The sequence below is a fragment of the Triticum dicoccoides genome, chromosome 2A (assembly GCF_002162155.2).
Source record: "Triticum dicoccoides isolate Atlit2015 ecotype Zavitan chromosome 2A, WEW_v2.0, whole genome shotgun sequence".
NCBI lineage: Eukaryota > Viridiplantae > Streptophyta > Magnoliopsida > Poales > Poaceae > Triticum > Triticum dicoccoides.
In genome coordinates this window covers 209,223,600-209,246,513 of record NC_041382.1, presented here as the reverse complement: position 1 = coordinate 209,246,513, position 22,914 = coordinate 209,223,600, and the positions used below count along the sequence as shown (strand labels likewise).

Below are 22,914 nucleotides of genomic sequence, written 5' to 3'. Positions count from 1 at the left end.
AAATTGTTCCTACCAACAAAATTCACATCCATAGATTCATTATTATTCTCAATCAAAGTAGACAAAGGCATATCATTAGGATCAGAAGAAACACTTTTATTAGCAAATAATTTCATAATTTTATCCATCTTTCCACTCAAAACATTAATTTCTTCTATCACATGCACTTTCTTATTAGTAGATGTTTCAGTGTGCCATTGAGAATAATTAACCATAATATTATCTAGGAGTTTAGTAGCTTCTCCTAAAGTGATTTCCATAAAAGTGCCTCCCACGGCCGAATCTAAAAGATTTCTAGAAGCAAAATTCAATCCGGCATAAAAATTTTGTATAATCATCCACAAATTCAAACCATGAGTAGGGCAATTACGTATCATTAATTTCAACCTCTCCCAAGCTTGTGCAACATGTTCATGATCAGGTTGCTTAAAATTCATAATAGCATTTCTAAGAGAGATGATCTTAGCGGGAGGAAAATACTTAGAGATAAAAGCATCTTTGCACTTATTCTACGAATCAATACTATTTTTAGGCAAAGACAAAAACCAAGTTTTAGCATGATCTCTAAGAGAAAAAGGAAATAGCTTCAATTTAACAATATCATTATCAACACCTTTCTTCTTTTGCAAATCACACAAATCAACGAAGCTATTTAGATGGGTAGCGGCAGCTTCACCAGGAAGGCCGGAAAACGGATCTTTCATGACAAGATTCAGCAAGGCAACATTAATTTCACAAGATTCGGCATCGGTAAGAGGAGCAATCGGAGTGCTAATAAAATCATTGTTGTTGGTATTGGTAAAGTCACACAATTTAGTGTTATCTTGAGCCATCATAACAAGCAAGCAATCCAACACACAAGCAAATGAGGAACGGGCAAAAGGAGGCAAATAGAGAAAGAGGGGGAGGACGGAGAGAGAGGGCGAATAAAACGGCAAGGGTGAAGTGGGGGAGAGGAAAACGAGAGGCAAATGGCAAATAATGTAATGCGGGAGATAAGGGTTTGTGATGGGTACTTTGTATGTTTGACTTTTGCGTAGACCTCCCCGGCAACGGCGCCAGAAATCCTTCTTGCTTCCTCTTGAGCACTTGCGTTGGTTTTCCCCGAAGAGGAAAGGGTGGTGCAGCAAAGTAGCGTAAGTATTTCCCTCAGTTTTTGAGAACCAAGGTATCAGTTCGGTAGGAGGCTACGCGCGAGTCCCTCGCACCTGGACAAAACAAATAAATCCTCGCAACCAACGCGATAAGGGGTTGTCAATCCCTACACAGCCACTTACGAGAGTGGGATCTGATAGATATGATAAGATAATATTTTTGGTATTTTTGTGATAAAGATGCAAAGTAAAATAAAAGCAATAAAATAACTAGGTGTTGGAAGATTAATATGATAAAGATAGACCCGGGGGCCATAGGTTTCACTAGTGACTTCTCTCAAGAGCATAAGTATTTTACGGTGGGTGAACAAATTACTGTTGAGCAATTGACAGAATTGATCATAGTTATGAGAATATCTAGGTATGATCATGTATATAGGCATCACGTCCGAGACAAGTATACCAACTCATGCGTGCATCTACTACTATTACTCCACACATCAACCGCTATCCAGCATGCATCTAGAGTATTAAGTTCAAGAGAACAAAGTAACGCTTTAAGCAAGATGACATGATGTAGAGGGATAAACTCATGCAATATGATGAAAACCCCATCTTGTTATCCTCGATGGCAACAATACAATACGTGCCTTGTTGCCCCTACTGTCACTAGGAAAGGACACCGCAAGATTGAACCCAAAGCCAAGCACTTCTCCCATTGCAAGAAAGATCAATCTAGTAGGCCAAACCAAACTGATAATTCGAAGAGACTTGCAAAGATAACCAATCATACATAAAAGAATTCAGAGAAGATTCAAATATTGTTCATAGATAAACTTGATCGTAAACCCACAATTCATCGGTCTCAACAAACACACCGCAAAAGAAGATTACATCGAATAGATCTCCACAAGAGAGGGGGAGAACTTTGTATTGAGGTCCAAAAAGAGAGAAGAAGCCATCTAGCTAATAACTATGGACCCGAAGGTCTAAGGTAAACTACTCACACTTCATCGGAGAGGCTATGGTGTTGATGTAGAAGCCCTCCGTGATCGATGCCCCCTCCGACGGAGCTCCGGAACAGGCCCCAAGACGGGATCTCGTGGATACAGAAAGTTACGACGGTGGAATTAGGGTTTTGGCTCCATATCTGATCGTTTGGGGGTACGTAGGTATATATAGGAGGAAGGAGTACGTCGGTGGAGCAACAGGGGGCCCACAAGGGTGAGGGCATGCCTGGCCTCCCTGTTGGTTGCTTGACGTAGGGTCCAAGTCTCCTGGGTCTTGTTCGTTCCAAAAATCACGTTCCCGAAGGTTTCATTCTGTTTGGACTCCGTTTGATATTCCTTTTCTTCGAAACCCTAAAATAGGCAAAAAAAACAACAATTCTGGGATGGGCCTCCGGTTAATAGGTTAGTCCCAAAAATAATATAAAAGTGGATAATAAATCCCAATAATGTCCAAAACAGTAGATAATATAGCATGGAGCAATCAAAAATTATAGATACGTTGGAGACGTATCAACGCGCAAACAACATATAGGGAGAGTTCGTGAGGATAGATCAATGTTCTATGTCGGCAGAGCCCAGCCACGCGCGTACCTCAACCGCCTTTGGGCCGACCGGAGACCAGGACGAACCAAGGAGTGAGGGGCTACGTGACCAGTTAGGCTCCTGAGTCGCGATGCTCAGGAGTCCCCCTTGATGTGCAAACAATTTCCATACCTGCCCTCGTCAAGGCCTCGAGAGGGGCGCGCGACGCCCAGGTCTGGGGGACCTGGTTGGGTGGCGTGCGCTTGGGCGTGACCCGAGCACAGCCCCGGTGCCCAGCCCCCTCGTGCGGCTCTCCCGAGGGAAGGCATTGTGGTGAGGCTGGGCGCTGAGCTCTGGGCTCCCTAAGGTTGGTACGACCGTGGGGCCGCCCTCAATTATTTATCACCAGCGCGGATCATAGTGCTTCCGCTTGTGCACGGGCATAGCCGCTCCTCGGCAGTGTCGACAGCCAGCGCGGAGCATGGTGCTTCCACTTGGGCGTGGGATGGGGGGCCCTCCGGGAGGAGCCCCCGGGGCGTGTACAGCCCCGCCCTGACACGTGGCTTGCACGGCAGGGCTGCGAGGTGTATCTGGGTACTCGTGAGCCAGCGCGGGACTCACGAGGCCCTACCTCAAGGCGGGTTGCGCTTGGTCTTGAGTCTTGGTGATTGTATGTCCCTGCAAGGCGGTTAGATGCAAGCACTCTACATCCTCATGTCCCGACCCTCGAGCGAGCTCAGCCGCCGCTGGTATGCCTGGTCGCGATGCCGTGGTTAAGGCCAGCGGGTGAGGGCTGGAGAGCCAGTAAGAGCTCTTGAGTCGCGATGCTCAGGAGCCCCCCTTTTAACGTGCAAGCGAATTGCATATGATGAACAGACCCGTGGTGGGAAGCAATCGGGCAGGTGACAGCAGTTGGCAGGTTAAGCATGGAGAGCAGATCAATTCGGATAAATGCAGGAAGATGCGTGCCACCGGGTCCGGCCCGAGCGGCTTGGGGATGATGCAGCCCGAGGGGCACCCCCAACAAGGTAAGCTAAAGACATAAGCAAAAGGGATACATGCCGCAGGGACGGACCCATGCGGCCTGGGAATAATGCAGCCCGAGGGGCGCTCCCAGCTAAACGAGCTTGGAAGATGTCACCTTGTTCTGTAGACGAAGTAGAGTTGGTGCAGCTGAAGGCGTGCGTTGAAGAAATGACTCCTCATGAGCCGCCAGAACCCTGAGCCTCAGGAGGCTCTGGGGGCTCGGGAGGTTCCCTGAAGACCGTCTCCATCTCCTCCAGAACGGCGTGGTACCTGGCTTCCTGAGCCGCTAAGACACGTTGCATGTTGCGCTGATAGGCCGATGCCACGCTAGGCAAGCCAAAGGGCATACGAACGTAGCTGTGCGGCGGGCCCTCGCAGCGGCCCACACGCGAAGGACAGAAACGCTCCTGAGATGCGGCCCTGTTGCGCCATGGGGCGTCGATGTAGACACACAGCCCAGCATCCTCGCCAGGATGCGGAGCTGCGCCTCGTGGGCGGTTGTCGCTGCACATGGCTCTTGCTTCTTGCAGTTCCTGGGTGGTCTTGGTGATGAACTCCCGAGTGGTGGACACTCCTTGCCATGTGCTCTCCTGAGGGCCACGTGCCGCAAAGCACGCCTCCAAGTGGTGCCCAAGCGCCTCCCTCGTGAGGTTGGCAAGGTCTGAGGCCCTCTAGAAGAGAGCCCCCGAGCCCTGCCTAAGGAGGGCGCCGGGCGCGCCTTTCTATGCGATGGAGGGAGGCGCCCCTGGAGCGGGCGCTGGTCCTGACGTGGCTCCTATCGTGAAGCCATCCTCCTGAGGTCCTGCACGGCGCTGCTGCTTCTTCTTGGGGATGGCCTCCAGAGGGCCTTCATTTATGCCGTCGGGTCATCGATTGCTATGGCTTGAAAGGCGCGCTCGAGGGAGCACACCGCATCCCTCTCTTCACACAGGACCGTGATGATTCCTCCGCTTCCTGGCATCTTGAGAACGTTGTAGCTGTGATGAGTGACTGACATGAACTTGGCCAGGGCTGGATACCCGAGGATGGCATTATACGGCAGGCGGATGTGCGTGATGTCAAAGTCAATGAGCTCGGTGCAGTAGTTCTTGCGCTCCACGAAGGTGACGGGCAGGCGGACCTGCCCTATCGGTGTGGTGGAGCCGTTAGTCACTCCTGAGAAAGGCTTGGTGGGCTGGAGCTGTTCATATGGCACTTGGAGGTTGTCGAACGTGTCGACGGACAGGACGTTGAGCCATGCGCCGCCGTCGATGAGAGTCTTGGTGACCTGCACATTGCTGATGACTGGGGAACACAACATAGGGAAGGCGCCAGCGGTGGTTGTGCACTTGAGCTGATCGGCCGAGTTGAAAGTGATGGCGCATTGGGACCACCTGAGCAGGCGCATGGCCTTGAGTTTGGGGAGCGCCGTGTTCACCTCGCGAGCAAACTGTTTGAAGATGCGCTAAGAGGCTGGGGCCTGGGCGCCACCCAGGATGCAGACGATCGCACGCGGCTCCTAGAAGCCCCCAGCCCCCTCGTCCTGGTGGTGGTCATCGTTCCTTCTTGGTGGCGGTAGTGGGGAAAGACCGGCGTTGCCCTAGGGGCGATCTTCACACGGCAGGTCCCTCCAGGCGCCCTCGCGAGGTTGGTCCTGCCAGCGGTCCTCACGAGGTCGGTCACGCCACTCCTGGCGCGGGCCACGGTCGTCCCAGCGTCCGCCTCCATGTCCTCCTCCATGGCCGTAGCCCCGGTCGTTGTGCACGGGGCGTCGACCGTAGCGTCCTTCCCGTATGGCTATGAGCTCTTGACAGTCACTGGTGTTGTGGGTGTTTAGGTTGTGGAAGGCGCAGAACGGTCGGCCGTTCTTGGATGACTCGGGCTGATCTCTGCCCCGCTTGATGTCGGGCTCTGTTGTGAGCACAGCTGCCTCCTTGTGCTTCACGTCCTTGGCCTTGGCCTTCTTCTCCTCTGTGCCCACGGCTGGCAGCTCAAGGAGAGTGAGGCGCCCCTCCTCGGCTCTTGCGCACTTGGTCGCCAGGTTGAACAGCTCCTGAGATGTGCAGAGCTCCTCGTGGATGGCGAGCTCTTCCTTCATCTTGACGTCACGGACACCGTCGGAAAACGCGGAGATGATGGCCTCGTCCGTGAACTTGGGGATCTTGAGGCGGGTGTTGTTGAAGCGCTGGATATACTTCTGGAGGGTCTCTCCTGGTTTCTGCCTGATGCGGTGTAGATCACCGCAGTCGGTGGGCGGTCGCGAGTGCCCGGGAAGTTGGCGATGAAGTGGTCGCGCATCTCGTCCCAGGAGGAGATCGAGCCATGCTGCAGGTTCAGGAGCCAGGAGCAAGCTCCATCCTTGAGAGCCATTGGAAACCAGTTCGCCATGACCTTTTCGTCGCCGTTGGCCGCTTCGATGCTCAGCTCATAGAGCTACAAGAACTCCGCGGGGTCGGCGGTAGCATCGTAGCGAGGAGGCAGATCCGGCTTGAACTTGCCCGGCCAGGCGACGCTACGCAGCTCGGGGTTGAAGGCGCGGCAGCCAGCCATGGTTGCCGGGGCCCGCTTCATAGGTGGAGCTTGGTCTTGAAGAGGTCCGCGCTGCGCTACTGTGGGCGGTGCGCGGTCTTGACGAGGTGGCGCGGGGAGCGCAGGTGCAGCTTCTCACGGCCGCGGAATTTCTTGGAAGCTTCTCTCTTCGCGCGCGGGTGCCGGGCGCGGCGGATCACGCCGCGGAGCTGCGCGCCTTTGTGCCAAGGCGCCGTCTTGAGGCGGAGGTGGAGGCACGCCATGAGCCGCGTTTCCCGTGGCTGGTTGAGAGGGAGGCAGAGAGTGGGACGGAACTGGAGAGCCCCCTGCGGTGCGGACGAGCTCGGCGACGCGGTCGAGCCACTCCTCATAGAGGTCGTCGAGGAGGTGGTAGCGCAGGAGCTCGTTCGCCGCGAGGAGCGCGGCCCATGCCTCCATGGGAGCGTGGTGCGCGTGAGACAAAGAACCGGCAGGGGTCAGTGATGGAGTGGCGGTGCGGCCGTCCTGCCGCATCGAAGGATGCAGCAAGGACGCATGCTGATCATTTCCCACCGGGCCGGTGGCAGCGTTGGCGGCAGGAGACAGAGAACGGCGATGTGGCCCACCGACGGGAGCCGTCTGAGCGACGCGGGCGGTGAGGACAGCCCGATGCTCAGCTCGAGCACGGCGAGCGTCCGCCATGGAGACGACGGAGCGACGTAGCGACAAACTGATGGAAGGGAAGCTACGGCGCACCCCTACCTGGCGCGCCAAATGTCGGATGTGGGGTTCCGGCAAACCCTTAAGGTTCGAACACTGGGGTGCGCGCGAAGTCTTTTCTTCCCACCAATCTACGCCCTAACTCGCTAAAATCTAGCAGACGAACTCGACGAACTCGCAACACGGAAAGACACGAGGTTTATACTGGTTCGGACCACCGTTATGGTGTAACACCCTACTCCAGTGTGGTGGTGGTGGATTGCCTCTAGGGATGATGATGAACAGTACATGGGAAGAACAACCTCCGGAGGTTGATGTGTTCTTGTGAGTAGGCTCTCGATCGGGTTGGATGAAGCTAAGATGAGATGCGATGCCTCTACTATGGTGGCTAGCTCTACTTATATAGGCCCTGGTCCTCTTGCCAAATATTGAGCAGGAAGGGAGCCAACAACAGTGGGAAAATTTGAAGGGGGGCAGCTAGTACAAGCTATCCTGACAAAAGTGGTCTTCGCCTGTGGAAAGCTCTGGCGGTGATGCCGTCTTGGGCTCCATGATGACCTTCATCTTGCCGTCCTCCTGGTCTTGGTCTCGTTGCACCAATATAGCAACCTTTGCCTGATGCCTCGGTACTCTTTGTCTGCACTGGCCTCCTTAGCACCAAAGAGGAAATAAGGACGTTATGCGCGCCTGGCGCCCGCCTGGTGGCGTCCGTCATGGCTCACATCACGAGGGCCTCGTGAGGTTTGCCCCGCCTTGATATCTCCGCTCCTCGTGAGCCTGCCTGGCTAGGGCACTCCAGAGGAGGCCTTGCGTCGTCCGCCTCGCGAGGCTTGGACCCTCGCGAGGGTCTTGGATGCCTTGTTGATGAAGATGGGTCGTACGGCCTGCTGGCTTAGCCATGCCATGGGCCGCAGGCAGGCAAGTCTGGGGACCCCCGTTCCCAGAATGCCGACAGCGGGCCCCCGTGCCGCTACTGTCGCCAAGCCGCCTCTGGAGCTGTAGCGCGCCTCCGCTTCGATGAGTCGCGGCGCCTTGCTGTAGAGCCGCCGATGTGCCCCGGCCTAAGCTGCCCGCCGTCGAGAGTCGCCTTCTTCTAAACCACGAGGGCTGCGGCCATGGTAATTGGAGTTTCGGTATAGTTTTCAAGGAATTACTGTCTTGAATTCTAAAAATTGATCCGCTCCTATTACATTACCTGGAGTCAAAGCCATCCAAGTAAATGGTCATGGTAGGCGCTGGAGTGTGTTGCTACCTATTACCAATTGATCGATCTACTGAATTAAAAGAGGGACAAGCAGACGACAACCAGGAAGTGGATGTCTCTTCCACCACGCCTCTGAGCCGCCTGGGTCGGCCTTGCTATTTCCACGGATGTGCGGTAAGTCGTCGTGGCCCTCAACGCCTCGAGTCGCCGCCACCGGAGAGCCGCCCCGTGTTGTGGCCCGTATGCGTCTCTACATGTTCTTATGAGCCGTCAGCCTTGCCGCGCGAGTTTCACCTCTGATCCGCTGTCCAAATACTGAGCCGCCCTTGCTGGAGGCCACATTAAGTCCAAGCCTCGCCTCTGTTCTTGCCCTGCCCAAATATTGTGGCCGATTACTGCTAATAAGTAAAATAAAGTGGCAGCATCTGGGGAGTCCTCGTGAGGATAAACACAAATATCCTTAGCGTGCATATAAGGATCAAATGACTATTCAACAGTTGGGTTGAAAAGTTATCTATGGGTACTATTTACGGATCATTCGGTCATCCGAACAAAGTTAGGTGATACCCATCCAAGTTTGTTTTATTAGCACATATTGTTTTTGTCAAAGAACAGTTTATCTTTGCCTTGGTCTGCAATATTGTTTATGCACGACAATTGTTCATTGCAAGAGCGATGGATGTATAGCTCGCATCAACATTATCAGGCACTAGCATCTGACTGTGCCATGATGCTCGACGAATATATGTGCAAACCATTGTTTTACGGCCCAATTTATATCAATATGATGTGGTTGATTCACCCGTCTGCGCGGTTTGTTGCGCCTGCGATTGACTCGCCCGTCCGCATCGGCTTGTAACACCACGGCCGACTCATCTGTCTACTCCCGCGGCCGACTCAGTCGTGATTGATTTCAGCTTTACTGTGGTGATCATCAACTCCGCGTTGGATAATTTCTGGCCTAATATATCAGGTGAAATCCATCCAGTATATTTTTATGTTACATATTGCTTTCTTTGAAAGAGCAATTACTCTGGCTTGCAAATTATCCTATGCAGGACAAGTTGTCTACTTCAAAAGGGACGATTATATCACTGAGTTGTTGAATGACTTATACGGGTTTATATCACGGTTAAATATGGAGAATCTCAAGACAATTCCTTGAGTCGTCTTAAGACTCGGGGGCTACAATGACATGACTCGGCAGAATTGGCCGGTATCAGTGAATCAAGAAATCCGGGTCATTGGAGGGGGAAAATAACCCGGCCCCGGAGACTACTGCTATATTGATGAAAATTTAAAGGCCGTCAAAAAATTTCCGACTCAAAATGAAGAACTCCGGTTTAAAATCCGGCTCAAGGGAAATATGTTTTCTCACAAAGCTTTGAAGCTCTCAATATCCTGGTTGAAATTCCGGTTCAAAAAGAATTCATCTCTCTCAAGTTCAAGTTCTCAAAAAAATTAAAGGTTGCCAAAGAGAACTTGTTGCCATGATGCACGGTTCAAACATGGGTATCCTGCCTTATGGTCTTATATTATTATGATCACTTGGGGGCTTCCTTCTCATTGAGCATAGCTATGACTACCCTCTTGATCCGGCTTGTACGCCATGATTACAAAATACTTGGGGGCTGCCTGCTCACTGAGCATAGTTGTGACTACCCTTTGATCTGGCTTATACGCCTTGTTACAAATAACATGGGGGCTTCCTTCTCATTGAGCATAGCTATGACTACCCTACTGATCCGGCTTGTACGCCTTGATTACAAATAACTTGGGGGTTTTCTGTCCAAGTTGAATTATTACCAAAGAGAACTTGCTATAATGTGTAGTTCAAACATAGGTAACCTGCCTTGATGGCTTGTTAAAGGTCACTTGGAGGCTTCATGTTCAATGAACATGGCTATATTCACCCTTTTGATCGGCTTGGACGCTAGGTGTCTTCACCAAAAATCCGGGTTATCCTGCCTTTGTATGTCTGCCACTCCGCCCAGACCATGTAGCCTTGATGCTTATGATTCATATTTGAATCTATCCGGAGTTTTGATAACCCGACCTGGCTTTGGACGATATGTCGCCAGTGTGCTTTGATTATGTGCTTGGAGCTTTGCGCTCTAAGCTTTGGGCTGTTGCCCTTACTACATGTGGCATGATAAGCCTGCAGTATGAATTGGTGGATAGGGCGTTGTGTTCTACTTTTCTGGGCTATTACCCTTACTTCATATGGTGTTGTAAGCCGGCAGTGTGAACTGATTTCACAGGCAATGTAGCCTTGATTATATGACTCATCATTGAGCATCTTTGGGTTTGATAACACGCCCTGATAGCAGAGTTTAAGTCGCCAGGATATTTTGCCTTGAGCAATCAAAATGATGATATTTCATGACTCCGGGTTGATACTGGCCCCGGATTATAAGTATAAAGGCATCACCATGGTATTAATCTACAAGTATGTCTTTCAATAATGGTATGAATATTTTGGTTTTGATAAACCACCCTAGCTATGGACTTTAAAGTCGCCAGTATATTTTGGATTGCGCCATTGGAATCATGCTCTTATAAATCATTGGATTGATACCCTCACTGGATGTGGTGATGTAAGCCGGCAATTTGAGTCAATCTTCCAGGTATGGCAATGTAAGCCAGCAATATAAATCAATCCTACAAGTATGTTTTCTTGGTTATACGAATATGCGAGCTTTGATAACCCGCCTTGGCTTTTAACTTTAAGTTGACAGTATGTTTAGGCTTGAATGGCCTTAATGCTAGTGTTTTCCATAATTGCATAAGACTATATTATGTTTGGGTTGCTACCCGCCCTGGCTTTTGACATTAAGTCGCCAGGGCATATGTTGTTTAAACTTTCTGCAGGATTTGTAGAGCTATGACTTACATGAATGATTAAGTTTAAGCCCATCGTCAAAGATTGAAATTGGTGTTTCAAGAGGGTTATCAAGTATTGATTTTCATAAAGCCTATAAGTCATCGGGTTATAAAAATCCCGGATTACAATGGATGTGTATTAAGTCATCATCGGCCAAGAGCCGCCAGGTATTTAAACTCTGGATTTACTTGTCAACCGATAAGGTATTCAAATCTTTAATAGCCAAACTTGGCTGGATTGTCATGATGATATTGAATGATTGAGGTTTTCATACCAGATTATATTATTCAAATCTTGAATAGCCTACATGGCTGGATTTTTATTATGGTTATCAATAACCAGTATTATGATTGAGGTTTTCAAAGTCGCTTCAGCGCAATGGTTATTATTTCTTTATCAATAGATATGGTTTATTCTACAATGGAAGGAATAGTCCCGAGTCGCTGCAGGCACACGACCCGGCACTTGGGGCTACATTATTCAAATCATGATTATATCAAACTAGTTGACCCGTTGTGCCAAATGGCGCAGAGACCCATTAAAGACATGTTATCGATGAAAATAGTTTCATTTTGCAAGGACATGTTCGATATTGATATTAGAAAGCCCATGTGTTAAATCATGCTATATTAAAAATATGTTAATCACGCCGAGAAATCTTAGTTTGAAAAATAAATCATATTTGTATAACATGTATAGACCAGTTAAGGAAGCATCTTTTTGGTTGAAAAATATGGTTATCACGCCGAGAAATCTGAGTTTGGAACAAAACATATTTGTATAACATGTATAGACCATACAACTCGACAGTAAAATTTGGAAATGTTAATCTTCTGAAGTCATGCATAGTGCCTTAGCATAATAAGGAGTATAGTACTGCACATGCTATGTTGCAGAAGAACAAAAATGGTACTCCCTCCAATCCAAAATAAATGCCATGGTTTTAGTTAAAACCACTACACTTATTTTGGATCAGAGGAAGTAGATAACAATAATTAGGCAACTACAATAACAAAAAACACTGGGGCATGTCAATATAATTATTAAATTCGATCTCCATCTGTTGTGAAATAAACAATGCAACTGCACACAGATTAAATCATCATTTGTTCCAACATCTAAAAAACAATATCAGTTCCACAACAAGCATAAATAGGTAGCACGCTATTCTTATCTCTTTAATAGTGCAAAACGTATGTACTGCCATAGAGCAACACCTACAGTAGAAACATAAATCAGGCTAAAACAGAAGCAGACCCAATTTGAGAATTCTCGAATGCCCTGATAAGAGTCGTATGTAAGTAGCTTGACTGCAATTTCACCAAAACAAAAAAGGGAAGCAAGAAACTTCTATGCTACGTTTTCCTCTAGTCGATATGCCTGCAATCACTCAAGCCGACAAGATCATATGCTTGCAATCATTTGAGCCATCAATTAGCCAAAATTCTTAACACAACATCAAAATAGCTCTGTAAAAAGGAAGAAACATGACAAAATGCTATGAACAGAATGAGAAAGATATAAAACAAATGTAAACCAGTGACAAAAATGAAGAGAGCTACAAAAAATGGGAAATCAAAATTTCTAAATAGCATTAGCTACTAGCAGAAGAATTTGCATTACTTAAAAGACAACTCTTGCAGCCTACATTACTTGTCGCAATTAAAATATAAGATTTCTAACTGGATAATCAGGATTGTGCTAATGTTTACTAATCCTAGAAATCATCAATTCAAGTCCTCTATTTTAGCGAGAACATCAAAATCCCCTTTGATAAGGAACTGCTTGATAAGGACCGACACAAATGATGGCTTATATTTAAAAAGTGGCGTTGACGCCTACATTGCATGGTAAGGAGGCAATACCAAAATGCTAAATTCTGGTCAGGGTAAGGAAGCCTGCATTATCATATTATAAGATGGAAAACCCTTCTAAGTTTACTGTTAAATAAGGATCAGATTCCTTGACATCTTGAGGCTGTGTACCTCCACCCACTCTGCCCATGGAAGAAAATAAAGGAAGCTTGCATTATCATATTTTAAGTCACATATTACAGTTTGTTGGCCCACCTTTCTGATTATACATCCAGTAAAATGATATGACTATCTTTTATAAGCTACAAAGAGATCAACCGTGAGCTTCAAGGTCCGATGAAAACTCAATAGGATATACGCCATAGCAATACTTGGCCCTATTTTCATATTCAATGCACACCATCTAATTCTAATAATAATAAATCTCAATTAAAACGATACATAAAAATTTTGTAGTTAGAGATAGGACCAAGTTGGAGTAGTACAGAGAAAATCAAACTTTATCCTAGCATTACACAGAAGAAACATGAGTCACTTATCGTAAGAACAGAAACATAATGTGAAATAAGGATCAGGTTCCATCCCTATACCTCGACATGCTGAGGCGCTGCACCTCCACCCACTCTGCCCATGAACGAAATAATAGAGGGCGGCTCAACTAATCAAAGCATAGCGTCCTTGCTGCTGTAGTAAACTTTGTAAAGTAGTGGCCTGCTCACAAGCATTTAACATACTCATAGTGGAAGATATGTCTTTCTAGGCATGTAGTCTGCAACAAGCAATCTCTCATCACCTTGGGAGGAATAGCCAAGCAGATTTGCTGACCTTTTGCCCCAGAGGCAGAGCTGACCAGCTTATTTAACATCTTCTTGAAGCATAATTATTTCCTCAAAAGATATGGGCAAATCTTACAAAATCACTGGCACTGTATGGATCAAGTTGAATTATGCACCGATACGGAACATCTAAAAAAGGAACAAACAAATTAAACCCATTAGTTGTACATGCTCTTTACAGAGCATACATGAACTACAACATAGCAAACTAAACATGAATATAAATTGGGGCCATGACTTCACAATGTACAAAAAAAGTCAATAAAAATGGACGACCTATCTTCAAGCCAATGTGTAACAGGATTGAAGCAAGTTATGGGCTACAATGGTGTAAAAATATATAAAAACTTGGATATCAGACGACTCTTTGGCGCAAAATCGTAGGCGCTAATGAACAAGACAAATTTAAACACCATATATCATTACATCTTAAAGTTCACATAACCATGGCCCATCAATAGACAATTATACCGACAAAGAAAGGTAAATGCATGTAGCTAGAGACAGCACAGCAGTATTACGGTACTTAGAGAAGAGAAGCATGTGTGTAGTGAGGAAGAACAAGCATGTAGGGAAGAATGACTAAAGAAAACCGTGAACAGCAACACTGAGTTGCAGATGCAGCAACCTAGCAGATCGTTGAACCTGCTAGACAAACGAAGATAGACCTGCCAGAGTACATGCATAACGGTCACACAGGCATAAAAACAGCAGGCTTATAGACAAGCAAAACAACAGCTAATTACCAGAGCTAGAAGGCAGAACCAGGCCAAGAAAGCATGCTATACAGAGGACTATACAAAAGCGGGCCAGCAGGCAAAACGAGATGAAAAAAAGAAAGGTCATTACACACACATTTCATCGAACATGTTGCATGCAACCAAACAGAGTGCAGACTAACCTCAATGGCAATGGCAGAAAGATGCGACTGTCGATGCAGGACACAACGGGAAGAAACCAACCTGCACACGATGGGGACAAGAGTAAGAATAGAGGTTACCAGGGCGTAGGGAAAAGGAAGGAAGAAGCCAGAATCAAGTAAAGAAGGGCACGAACCTCAACCGATAGTGTTCATCCAGCACACGAAGGCTACTGCAATAGATGAGCACACCATCGGCGAAGAAGGATGAACAATCCAACCGAGGGGAACAACGCATAGGCACCTGCTACAGAAAAGTGGCCAATATAATTAGAATCAACTAAAACTGGCTAAAACAAGCAGAGTAGACCATTGACGAAAGTCGAATGATAGGGACGAGACAAACATTGATGAAGAGAAGAAAGCAGGAGCAAGCTCGGCAAATCCTACAAATGAAAGTGGAAAGACATCGGGAGCTTACTGGATTCGAAGAGGAGAGGAGGCGGCGGCTGTTGAACTCGCCGCCAGCTACGGCGGAGCTGCCCCTCTCGACCGTGCGGGCCACAGCAGAGGAGGCGGTGCGTCGGGCCGACTAGCGGATGCAGTTGCTCCTGCTGCTCCGGCCAGTGGGCCTCCCTCCATGGCGACACTGCCTCCTTGCTCCGGCTGTTCCGGCCAGCGAGCCTCCCTCTACGGCCAACCCCGTCCTCATTTTCTGCTGCACCAACCCCCGTTGTTTTCCCCCGGAGGCGTCGACCTTCTGCCCAGACCCGACCCATGCGCCACCAACCTAAGCGATGGATGGACGACGGTGTACTCTCCCATCGGCCATGGATCCATGGTACCTAGCCGGTGGAGGCGTCGGGGCAACGATGGGGAGCGGGAGGAATGGCAACGATGAGCACGAACATGCAAGGAGAGGAAGATGGCTAGGGTTCATGGCTTCTAGATGTGGCGGCTGAGGAGGGATAGAGATTGATGAGGGAGGGAGGGGTGCAGCGTGCAAGCAAGGGGACTGGGCGAGGGGGTTTCGAGGACACGGCCCCGCAAACGTCACAACGTACGACGCGGCCAACTGCTCCCCGTCTCCTCCAACGCAGGACGCGGGCACCGGTTGACGCGATGCGTCAAGTGTGGTTCACCCGAGAAATTGCAACCCAGCCAATGGAGGATTCAATGAGCAGGACCAGGAGGAGCGGCGGCCCACCCGTCATCGTGTCAGCATAATCGTGGGTGCACAAGTCGGGCGCACATGCTCCAGCCCACCCCTCAGCAATTGACGTGGGATGCAGTAACTCCCACGACGCATCAGCGGGCCACGCATGAGGAACCAAAAGCAGTTGACCAAGAAAACTCACCGTGAAACATGCAGCCAGGGCAGCCGACAAGCGGGACCAGGGGTAGCACCGGCCCACCCATTATTGGCAAAATACAGACAGGGTAGCAGAAACTGCGTGCAAACATGGAGCAGCGCAGAACCCGCGCCTGCGCACGCGCCCACGACGCGGGCTTCGCGCGCACGCGGCGTGGCAGGAGAGGCTGCCCCGCGCACCGAAGAAACCGGTACCCAGCCAATCTGATCCAGCGCGAGCCCCACACGTCATCTCATGACCAGGATCTACCATCCGGTAAAAACTGCAGAAGTCAATGCCAGCGAAGATCCGACAGGCAGGAAGCAAAAAAAGACTTCGTCAACCCTCATCGAACGGCCAACGAAGGAACTGATTGAGGGAGCATTCTCCAAGCGAGTTGGCTAGCCTCTGTAATGTTTTAAATATGGAAGTCTCATGTCACTGCAAGCATGCACCATGACACTTGGGGGCTAATGCAAAGTCATTTTTTGCTTGCCTTATCGAAGACCCGACTCATCACATCGTAATGAGCCGGCCCTTGGGGGCTACTAATTGCTCCTGTCAAAAATTCAAAGCATACAAGCCTTAATCCATTATATTGAAGGGTCCATTGCTCGGTTGGCAGAGCACAAGGATCTTAACCTTGTGGTCGTGGGTTTAAGCCATACGATGGAGGCTACATCGTATGATGTTATTTTCAATGAAGTATATATAAAGTTCCAGCTCGGTATTGTCTTGCTGAGCTGGCCCTTGGGGGCTACACGTTGCTGTTCAAGTCTACATGATCGTATCTACAAAGTCCCTACTCATTATTGCATAATGACCCGACCCTTGGGGGCTACACAGGTTAAACTTTTTATGAGCATAAGGCAATTACAAGTCCCAGTTTGCTGCAAGCATGACAACTGGGCACTTGGGGCTACATATGTGGAATATTCAATTTTGACTAATTGAGATGAACAACCTCGATTTCTTCAAGGTTGCAACATTTATATTGAAGCAACTCTTAAGCTATTACTACACTCCCTTCTTAAGACTTGGGGGCTACAAGTGATATGCATATAAGGGAGGTACATTTTCAAGCTTGATGTTAGCAAAAATTATGACCCGGTGCCATCAATATTTACAAACCGGCGGTTTTGGCAATCATAACTCGGGAAGCTCTACATCTTTAAGCTGGCTGAAAATCAGATAGGTACTTATAGACCAATATTTTTGTCAAGCTAGAGCATTGGAAGCCGAGTCAAATGGATTATTCTTTATAATATTTTTCTGCAAGAAGCTAATGTCAGCAAATTGACTATGAAGTGCCCGGATTTTTTGCATTGGCAAAGTTTGAACATATCTGCTAAACGAGATTTGCTAAGAGTTCATGGGCATGTATCAAGAAGGAAATGACAAGGACTTAAGGATGATCAGGTGCCGGTTCAGAAAAACTCTTAACCCGGAGCACAACCTGTCAAATTTGTTCTTGTGTTTATTTTGCAGGATCAGTTTATCATGGATAAATCCAAATTAAACCGGGGGCTAATGTTAGGGATATACCCCGCGGTATGACCCGGCCGGAGATATGACCCGACTGGGACTTGGCGTTTCATCGATAACCCGCCCGAAGACTGGCGACTCACTGATGATCCGGTCGGGCCTGGTGACTCATTGGTGACCCAGCAGGTGTTTCAGACGATTGACAAGACCCAACGGCCCAGAAGGCGGCTCGTGGGAAGGCTGGCTCATATTATGGTGGGCTGACTTAAGAGGAAAGGCATGAGGAATATTCCCCTTACAAGGAAGCAAGACCCGTACTTGTATCCGGCTTGTAATAGAAGATAGACTAGTCCTAATCCTACTAGGACTCCACATGTAACCCGCCCCTCCAACTTATATAAGGAGGGACAGTGTTGAGGATATAACCACTAAGGGTAAACCGCCCAGGAGGGGCCGGTTCACCTTCAGTTATACTGAAGCCCAAGAAAACCCAGAAGATGGCGCTTTACGAATGAAGCTTAGAGGCCCAGAGCCCGCAGGCAGTTTAGGGCCCATGATAGTAAACCGCCATGATTGTATAAACTTGCATTGTAAGATAAGAAAGAAGAGGCCGAGGTGGACACTTGTATGAGCCAGCCTCGGGACTCTGTAGACCGGCCGGGGTCCTCCTGAGTATATAAAGGGGTGACCCGGCGGCGGTTCAGGGACAGAAAAACAACAACTCGAAGCCAGACAAAGCGGATTCGCTCCCTGGTCTTCGAAACCCCAGCAATACCAATCACAACTAGACGTAGGCTTTTACCTTCATCAAAGGGGCCGAACTAGTATAAAACTCTCGTGTCCCCTTGTTTGGTTTAACCCCTTCAAGCTAACCCGTAGCGATGGCTCCACGACTAAGTCCTTTCATGAGGACATCTGCCGTGACAATTCCATGACAGTTGGCGCCCACCGTGGGGCTATCGCACGATGGTTTCGAGTTCTTGAAGGGCAGCTTCGATGGACTTAAGGGATACGCTATGGGCCGGATGACAAAGAGTCACCGCGGCAAGCTCTACATCGACAACGCAGGATGGGGTCCCGAGGCTAATTCAATCGAATACGGGTACCGGGTCCCCTTTGGTGGGATTCACGTCTTCATCGGCAAGATCGGCGAACCAGCCCCCGAGCTGGACACCTGCACCGACATCGTCGAGACGGCTCGGCGTTCAAGTTCTTCACCAGTTCAGCCTGAGGCAAGGCATGTTTTCGTAGGTGTCGTCCACGGCTCGGGGTACGAGGAGGAACCGGTCTCCGATGGAGAATCCGTAATCCGCAGTGGTGACGAGTCTTCCGGAGAAACCGAACCACTTTACCAGTTGTACGACGGCCGGATTGAGGGAGGATCCGAGGGCAACAGTATTCCAGATTCCCCCGGTCTGCCAAACCGGGCCGCTGTCTTCATGCCCGGCACACGACCGGCGCCTCATTCATCTACCGCCGCAGCAGTGCTCTCCGGTTCAACGACGGCCACGCCAGCAGGGGCAGGAAGCTTGGCGCCGCCTCCGGCCCAAGTCTTGTCTGATTTGTTTGACGCTCTAGCGGCACTGATGACCGCGGAGGTAGACGCAGCACCCAGGGATCAACACGATGTGGAGATTCTAAAAGTGAAAGATCAGATAGCCCGGGCTAAAGCAGACCTGGCAGCAGAGAACACCGGGATGGCCACAGAGCGGGCCAAGTTGGAAGCACAGGCTTATCGGATTAGACTGGATCAGAATGCTTCGAAAGAGGTCATGAGAAGAAGGTACCGATCACGCCTCCCATCGGTTTATGAGCCGCAGAATATTTTCAACATGCTGGGTGCAGGAGCTGGTAAGCAACCCGCGCCAAACCGGGCAGGGGCACCAAAAGCAGGAGCGCCGGTTCAACCACGCGCAACAGACCTACCTCGACAGAACAACATGGTAACATCAACGCCGCCCAGGCATTATTCCAACCCGTTGGATAATATTGTGGCTGCCGCTTCACGCCTGGCGGCCCTCCCAACCGATGGCGAGTCACCAGTTGCAGTGGAGGCGCGTTGGGCCAGGGATCTCCTTCAGACAGCACTGAATCAACAGCAAGCGTATTCACACAGCCATGAGAGGATTGATTCCACTCCTCGTCCAAGCCGGAGTTATAGCAGACACGTGGAGGATGAACCAGCCGTGTCCAGTAGCGCACGCCACTAAAATTCGCCTCGGGAGAACAACCCGGCCGGGGGAGGTGCTAATGCGCAAGATGTTGTGGACCACGGCCGAGCATGACGGGAGGCCGAGTTGACAGCTCGACACGAAGCACGACATCATACTCCGGTTCGCCCCACTGCCTCCATGGAGCCAGGGGTAATGTTCAGTTCCCTAGGAGTACCATGTTTAACTCCCGCATTGCGTAATGTGCGATTGCCCAAGGATTTCAAGGGACCTCGTAAGGTACCAAATTACACCGCCGATTTGCAGCCAGAGGCGTGGGTGGAGAGCTATGAGATGGAAATGGAGATGTTAGATGTGGATGAGGCGGTATGTGCTAAATATTTCACCATGATGCTGGAAGGAATAGCTCGCACTTGGTTGAATAGCTTGCCAACCAACTCCATCGACTCATGGGCCGAATTAAAACGACGGTTTATCTAGAACATCAAGGATACGTGCAAGCTGCCGATGTCAATTGTAGATCTGGCCGCTTGTGTCCAAGAGGAAGGGGAGTCCACGACCCATTGGGTTAAATGGGTCTCAACGATTTTGCATTCATCAAATCGTATTAATGCAGACACCGCCGTATTAATGTTAGAGGGCAATTGCCGTTTCAAGCCATTGAAACAGAAGTTGGGAAGGCTCAAACATCATTGCAGCGACATGTCAACACCAAGGATCCGGATAATACCAAGGATCCGGATTCAGAGGAGGACAAATCGGAGAAGGGAAAGAAGAATGGCGGTGCAAAAGGGCAGCACCACAACCAAGGGGGGCATGGGAATAACAGTAAGCGTAAAGCAGATAATTCAGATTTGATGGCTAACACAAATATGCAGCGTCGCAAAGGTAAACCGCCCCAGCGCGGCATGAATTTGGAGCGTTTGTTAAACCAACCCTGCCCGAAGCATGGAACCAAGGAGGCCCCTTCAACACATCTTTGGAAGGATTGTCACATAATGAGGGAGTTCAAAAATTCTGATTTATACCGTTATGATCAGGATCCACCAGGCGGTTCAGGCCCAGGTTTCCATGGGGGCGGCGGTTCAAGCTCTGGATTTCAGAACAACCAGGTCCATCAGAACAACCATGGTAATAACCAGCAGAATAACCAAGGGAATCAGCAACAGTCAGGTTACCAGAGTCACCCCAAGCAGTTGAACAGCGGACAGTACCATGTGTTCACTACCAGCCTGTGCAACCGGGATTAGAAACTTCACAAGAGGGCAGTTAATACTGTTGAACCGGCCGTACCACATTATCTACGATGGTCGGAGCAGCCTATTGTGTGGAGCAGAGAGGATCACCCGCCCCGGGTTGAAAATCCGGGCCAACTAGCCTTGGTGGTAGCACCTCAGGTAGGGGGCTATAAGTTTACCAAGGTTCTGATGGATGGAGGGAGCAGTATCAACATCCTGTATTATGAGACTTTCCGTCGCATGGGGTTGACAGATAAGAATCTTAAACCGTCAAACACTATTTTTCATGGTGTAGTACCAGGTAAATCAGCATACCCTGTGGGGAAGATTGCTTTGGAAGTCATGTTTGGAGATGAGCTTGATTCCAGGTCTGAGACTTTGTCCTTTGAGGTGGTGAAAATCCAGAGTCCATATCATGCGCTATTTGGACGGCCGGCTTACGCAAAATTCATGGCGAGACCCTGTTATGTCTATCTATAGCTCAAAATGCCGGGTTATAAGGGGACGATCACAGTACATGGGAGTCGAAGGATTGCCTTGGATTGCGAGGAAGGTGAAGCGGCCTATGCTGAATCGGTTTGTGCCACCGAGGAGCTGAAATTCTATAAGGACAATGTTGATCTGGCGGACATGACCCCTCTGAAGAAACCTACGACGGAGCATGACCCGGCCCTGGCGTTCAAACCGGCTAATGAGACTAAACTCGTTGACTTCATCCCTAGTGATTCATCCAAACAGTTTAGCATCAGCACAAATCTGGATCCGAAATAGGAAAGCACGCTCATCGAGTTCATCCGTGAGAATCGGGACATCTTTGCATGGAAACCTTCTGACATGCCAGGTGTACCGAGGGAACTCGCTAAGCACACTCTAAATATTGATCCTAAGTTTAAACCGGTCAAGCAGTACCTTCGCCACTTTAACGAAGAAAGACGCAAGGCCATCAGCGAAGAGGTAGCCCGGCTACTGGCAGCTGGGTTTATTGTCGAAGTATTTCATCCCGAATGGTTGGCTAATCCGGTGCTTGTTCTTAAGAAAAACAGCACTTGGCATATGTGTGTGGACTACACTTATTTGAATAAAGCTTGCCTGGTAGATCCTTTCGCTCTCCCGTGTATTGATCAGATCATTGATGCAACGGCGAGTTGTGAGCGCCTGAGTTTTCTGGATGCTTATTCGGGTTATCATCAGATTAAAATGGCAGTTAAGGACCAGGAGAAGACAGCCTTCATCACTCCCTTTGGAGCCTTCTGCTATGTTTCTATGCCCTTTGGGCTCAAGAGTGCCCAAGCAACCTACCAGCGTTGTGTGCAAAATTGTCTTCACAATCAGATCGGGCGTAATGTTCATGCCTGTGTGGATGATATTGTGGTGAAATCCAGGAAGCAGGAAACCCTGATAAATGATCTCAAGGAGACGTTCGACAATCTTCGGGTTTATAAAATGATGCTCAACCCGAACAAATGCGTTTTTGGTGTTCCGACAGGCAAACTCTTGGGTTTTCTTGTGTCTAACAGAGGCATTGAGGCAAATCCGGAAAAGATCAAAGCAATCACATCCTTGGCTAAGCCGGCGTGCATCAATGATGTTCAGTGTCTGGCGGGCCGGATTGCAGCTCTCAGCCGATTTATCAGCCGTTTGGGAGAGAAGGCGATTCCCCTGTATCAGATGTTGAAGAAAATGGATAAATTCGTCTGGACTGACGCCGCCAATGCGGCATTCGAGGAATTGAAGCGGCAGCTAGCTGAACCGCCAGTACTCGCTGCTCCAGTTGATAATGAACCTCTATTGTTTTACGTGGCTGCCAATGCCCGAGCAGTCAGTGTGGCGATTGTGGTTGAGCGTAAGGAGGCCGGAAAAGAATATCCGGTTCAGCGACCAGTTTATTATATCAGTGAAGTACTGATCGAATCAAAGCAAAGATATCCGCATTGGCAGAAGCTGGTGTATGGAGTTTTTATGGCAAGTAGGAAACTCAAGCAATATTTTCAAGGCCATCCTATTACCATGGTTAGTTCTGCTCCCTTGGGCGATATAATCCAGAATAGAGAGGCAACTGGTCGGGTTGCGAAGTGGGCGATCGAGCTTGGTCCCCATGGTTTGAAATATACACCCCGAACAGCCATCAAATCTCAGGCGCTTGTGGACTTCATCAATGATTGGACCGAGTTACAGGCACTAGAAGACAAACCGGATAATACATACTGGACCA

At 49.1% G+C, this 22,914-nt stretch overlaps 1 long non-coding RNA gene across 5 annotated transcripts; it reads right to left on the bottom strand.

Moving 5' to 3' along the window:
• Positions 1-12,018: 12,018 nt before the first annotated feature.
• LOC119354249 lies at positions 12,019-15,461 on the bottom strand. 5 transcript variants are annotated; one of them, XR_005170739.1, is made up of 5 exons: positions 14,938-15,461; positions 14,654-14,763; positions 14,499-14,559; positions 14,344-14,391; positions 12,019-14,265 (listed from the first exon to the last, which is right to left on the bottom strand). It is a non-coding gene; the product is annotated as an uncharacterized LOC119354249 (long non-coding RNA). The 5 variants fall into 5 exon arrangements; XR_005170741.1 differs by having other exon boundaries at positions 12,019-12,416; positions 13,352-14,559; XR_005170742.1 differs by lacking the exon at positions 14,344-14,391.
• Positions 15,462-22,914: the final 7,453 nt, after the last annotated feature.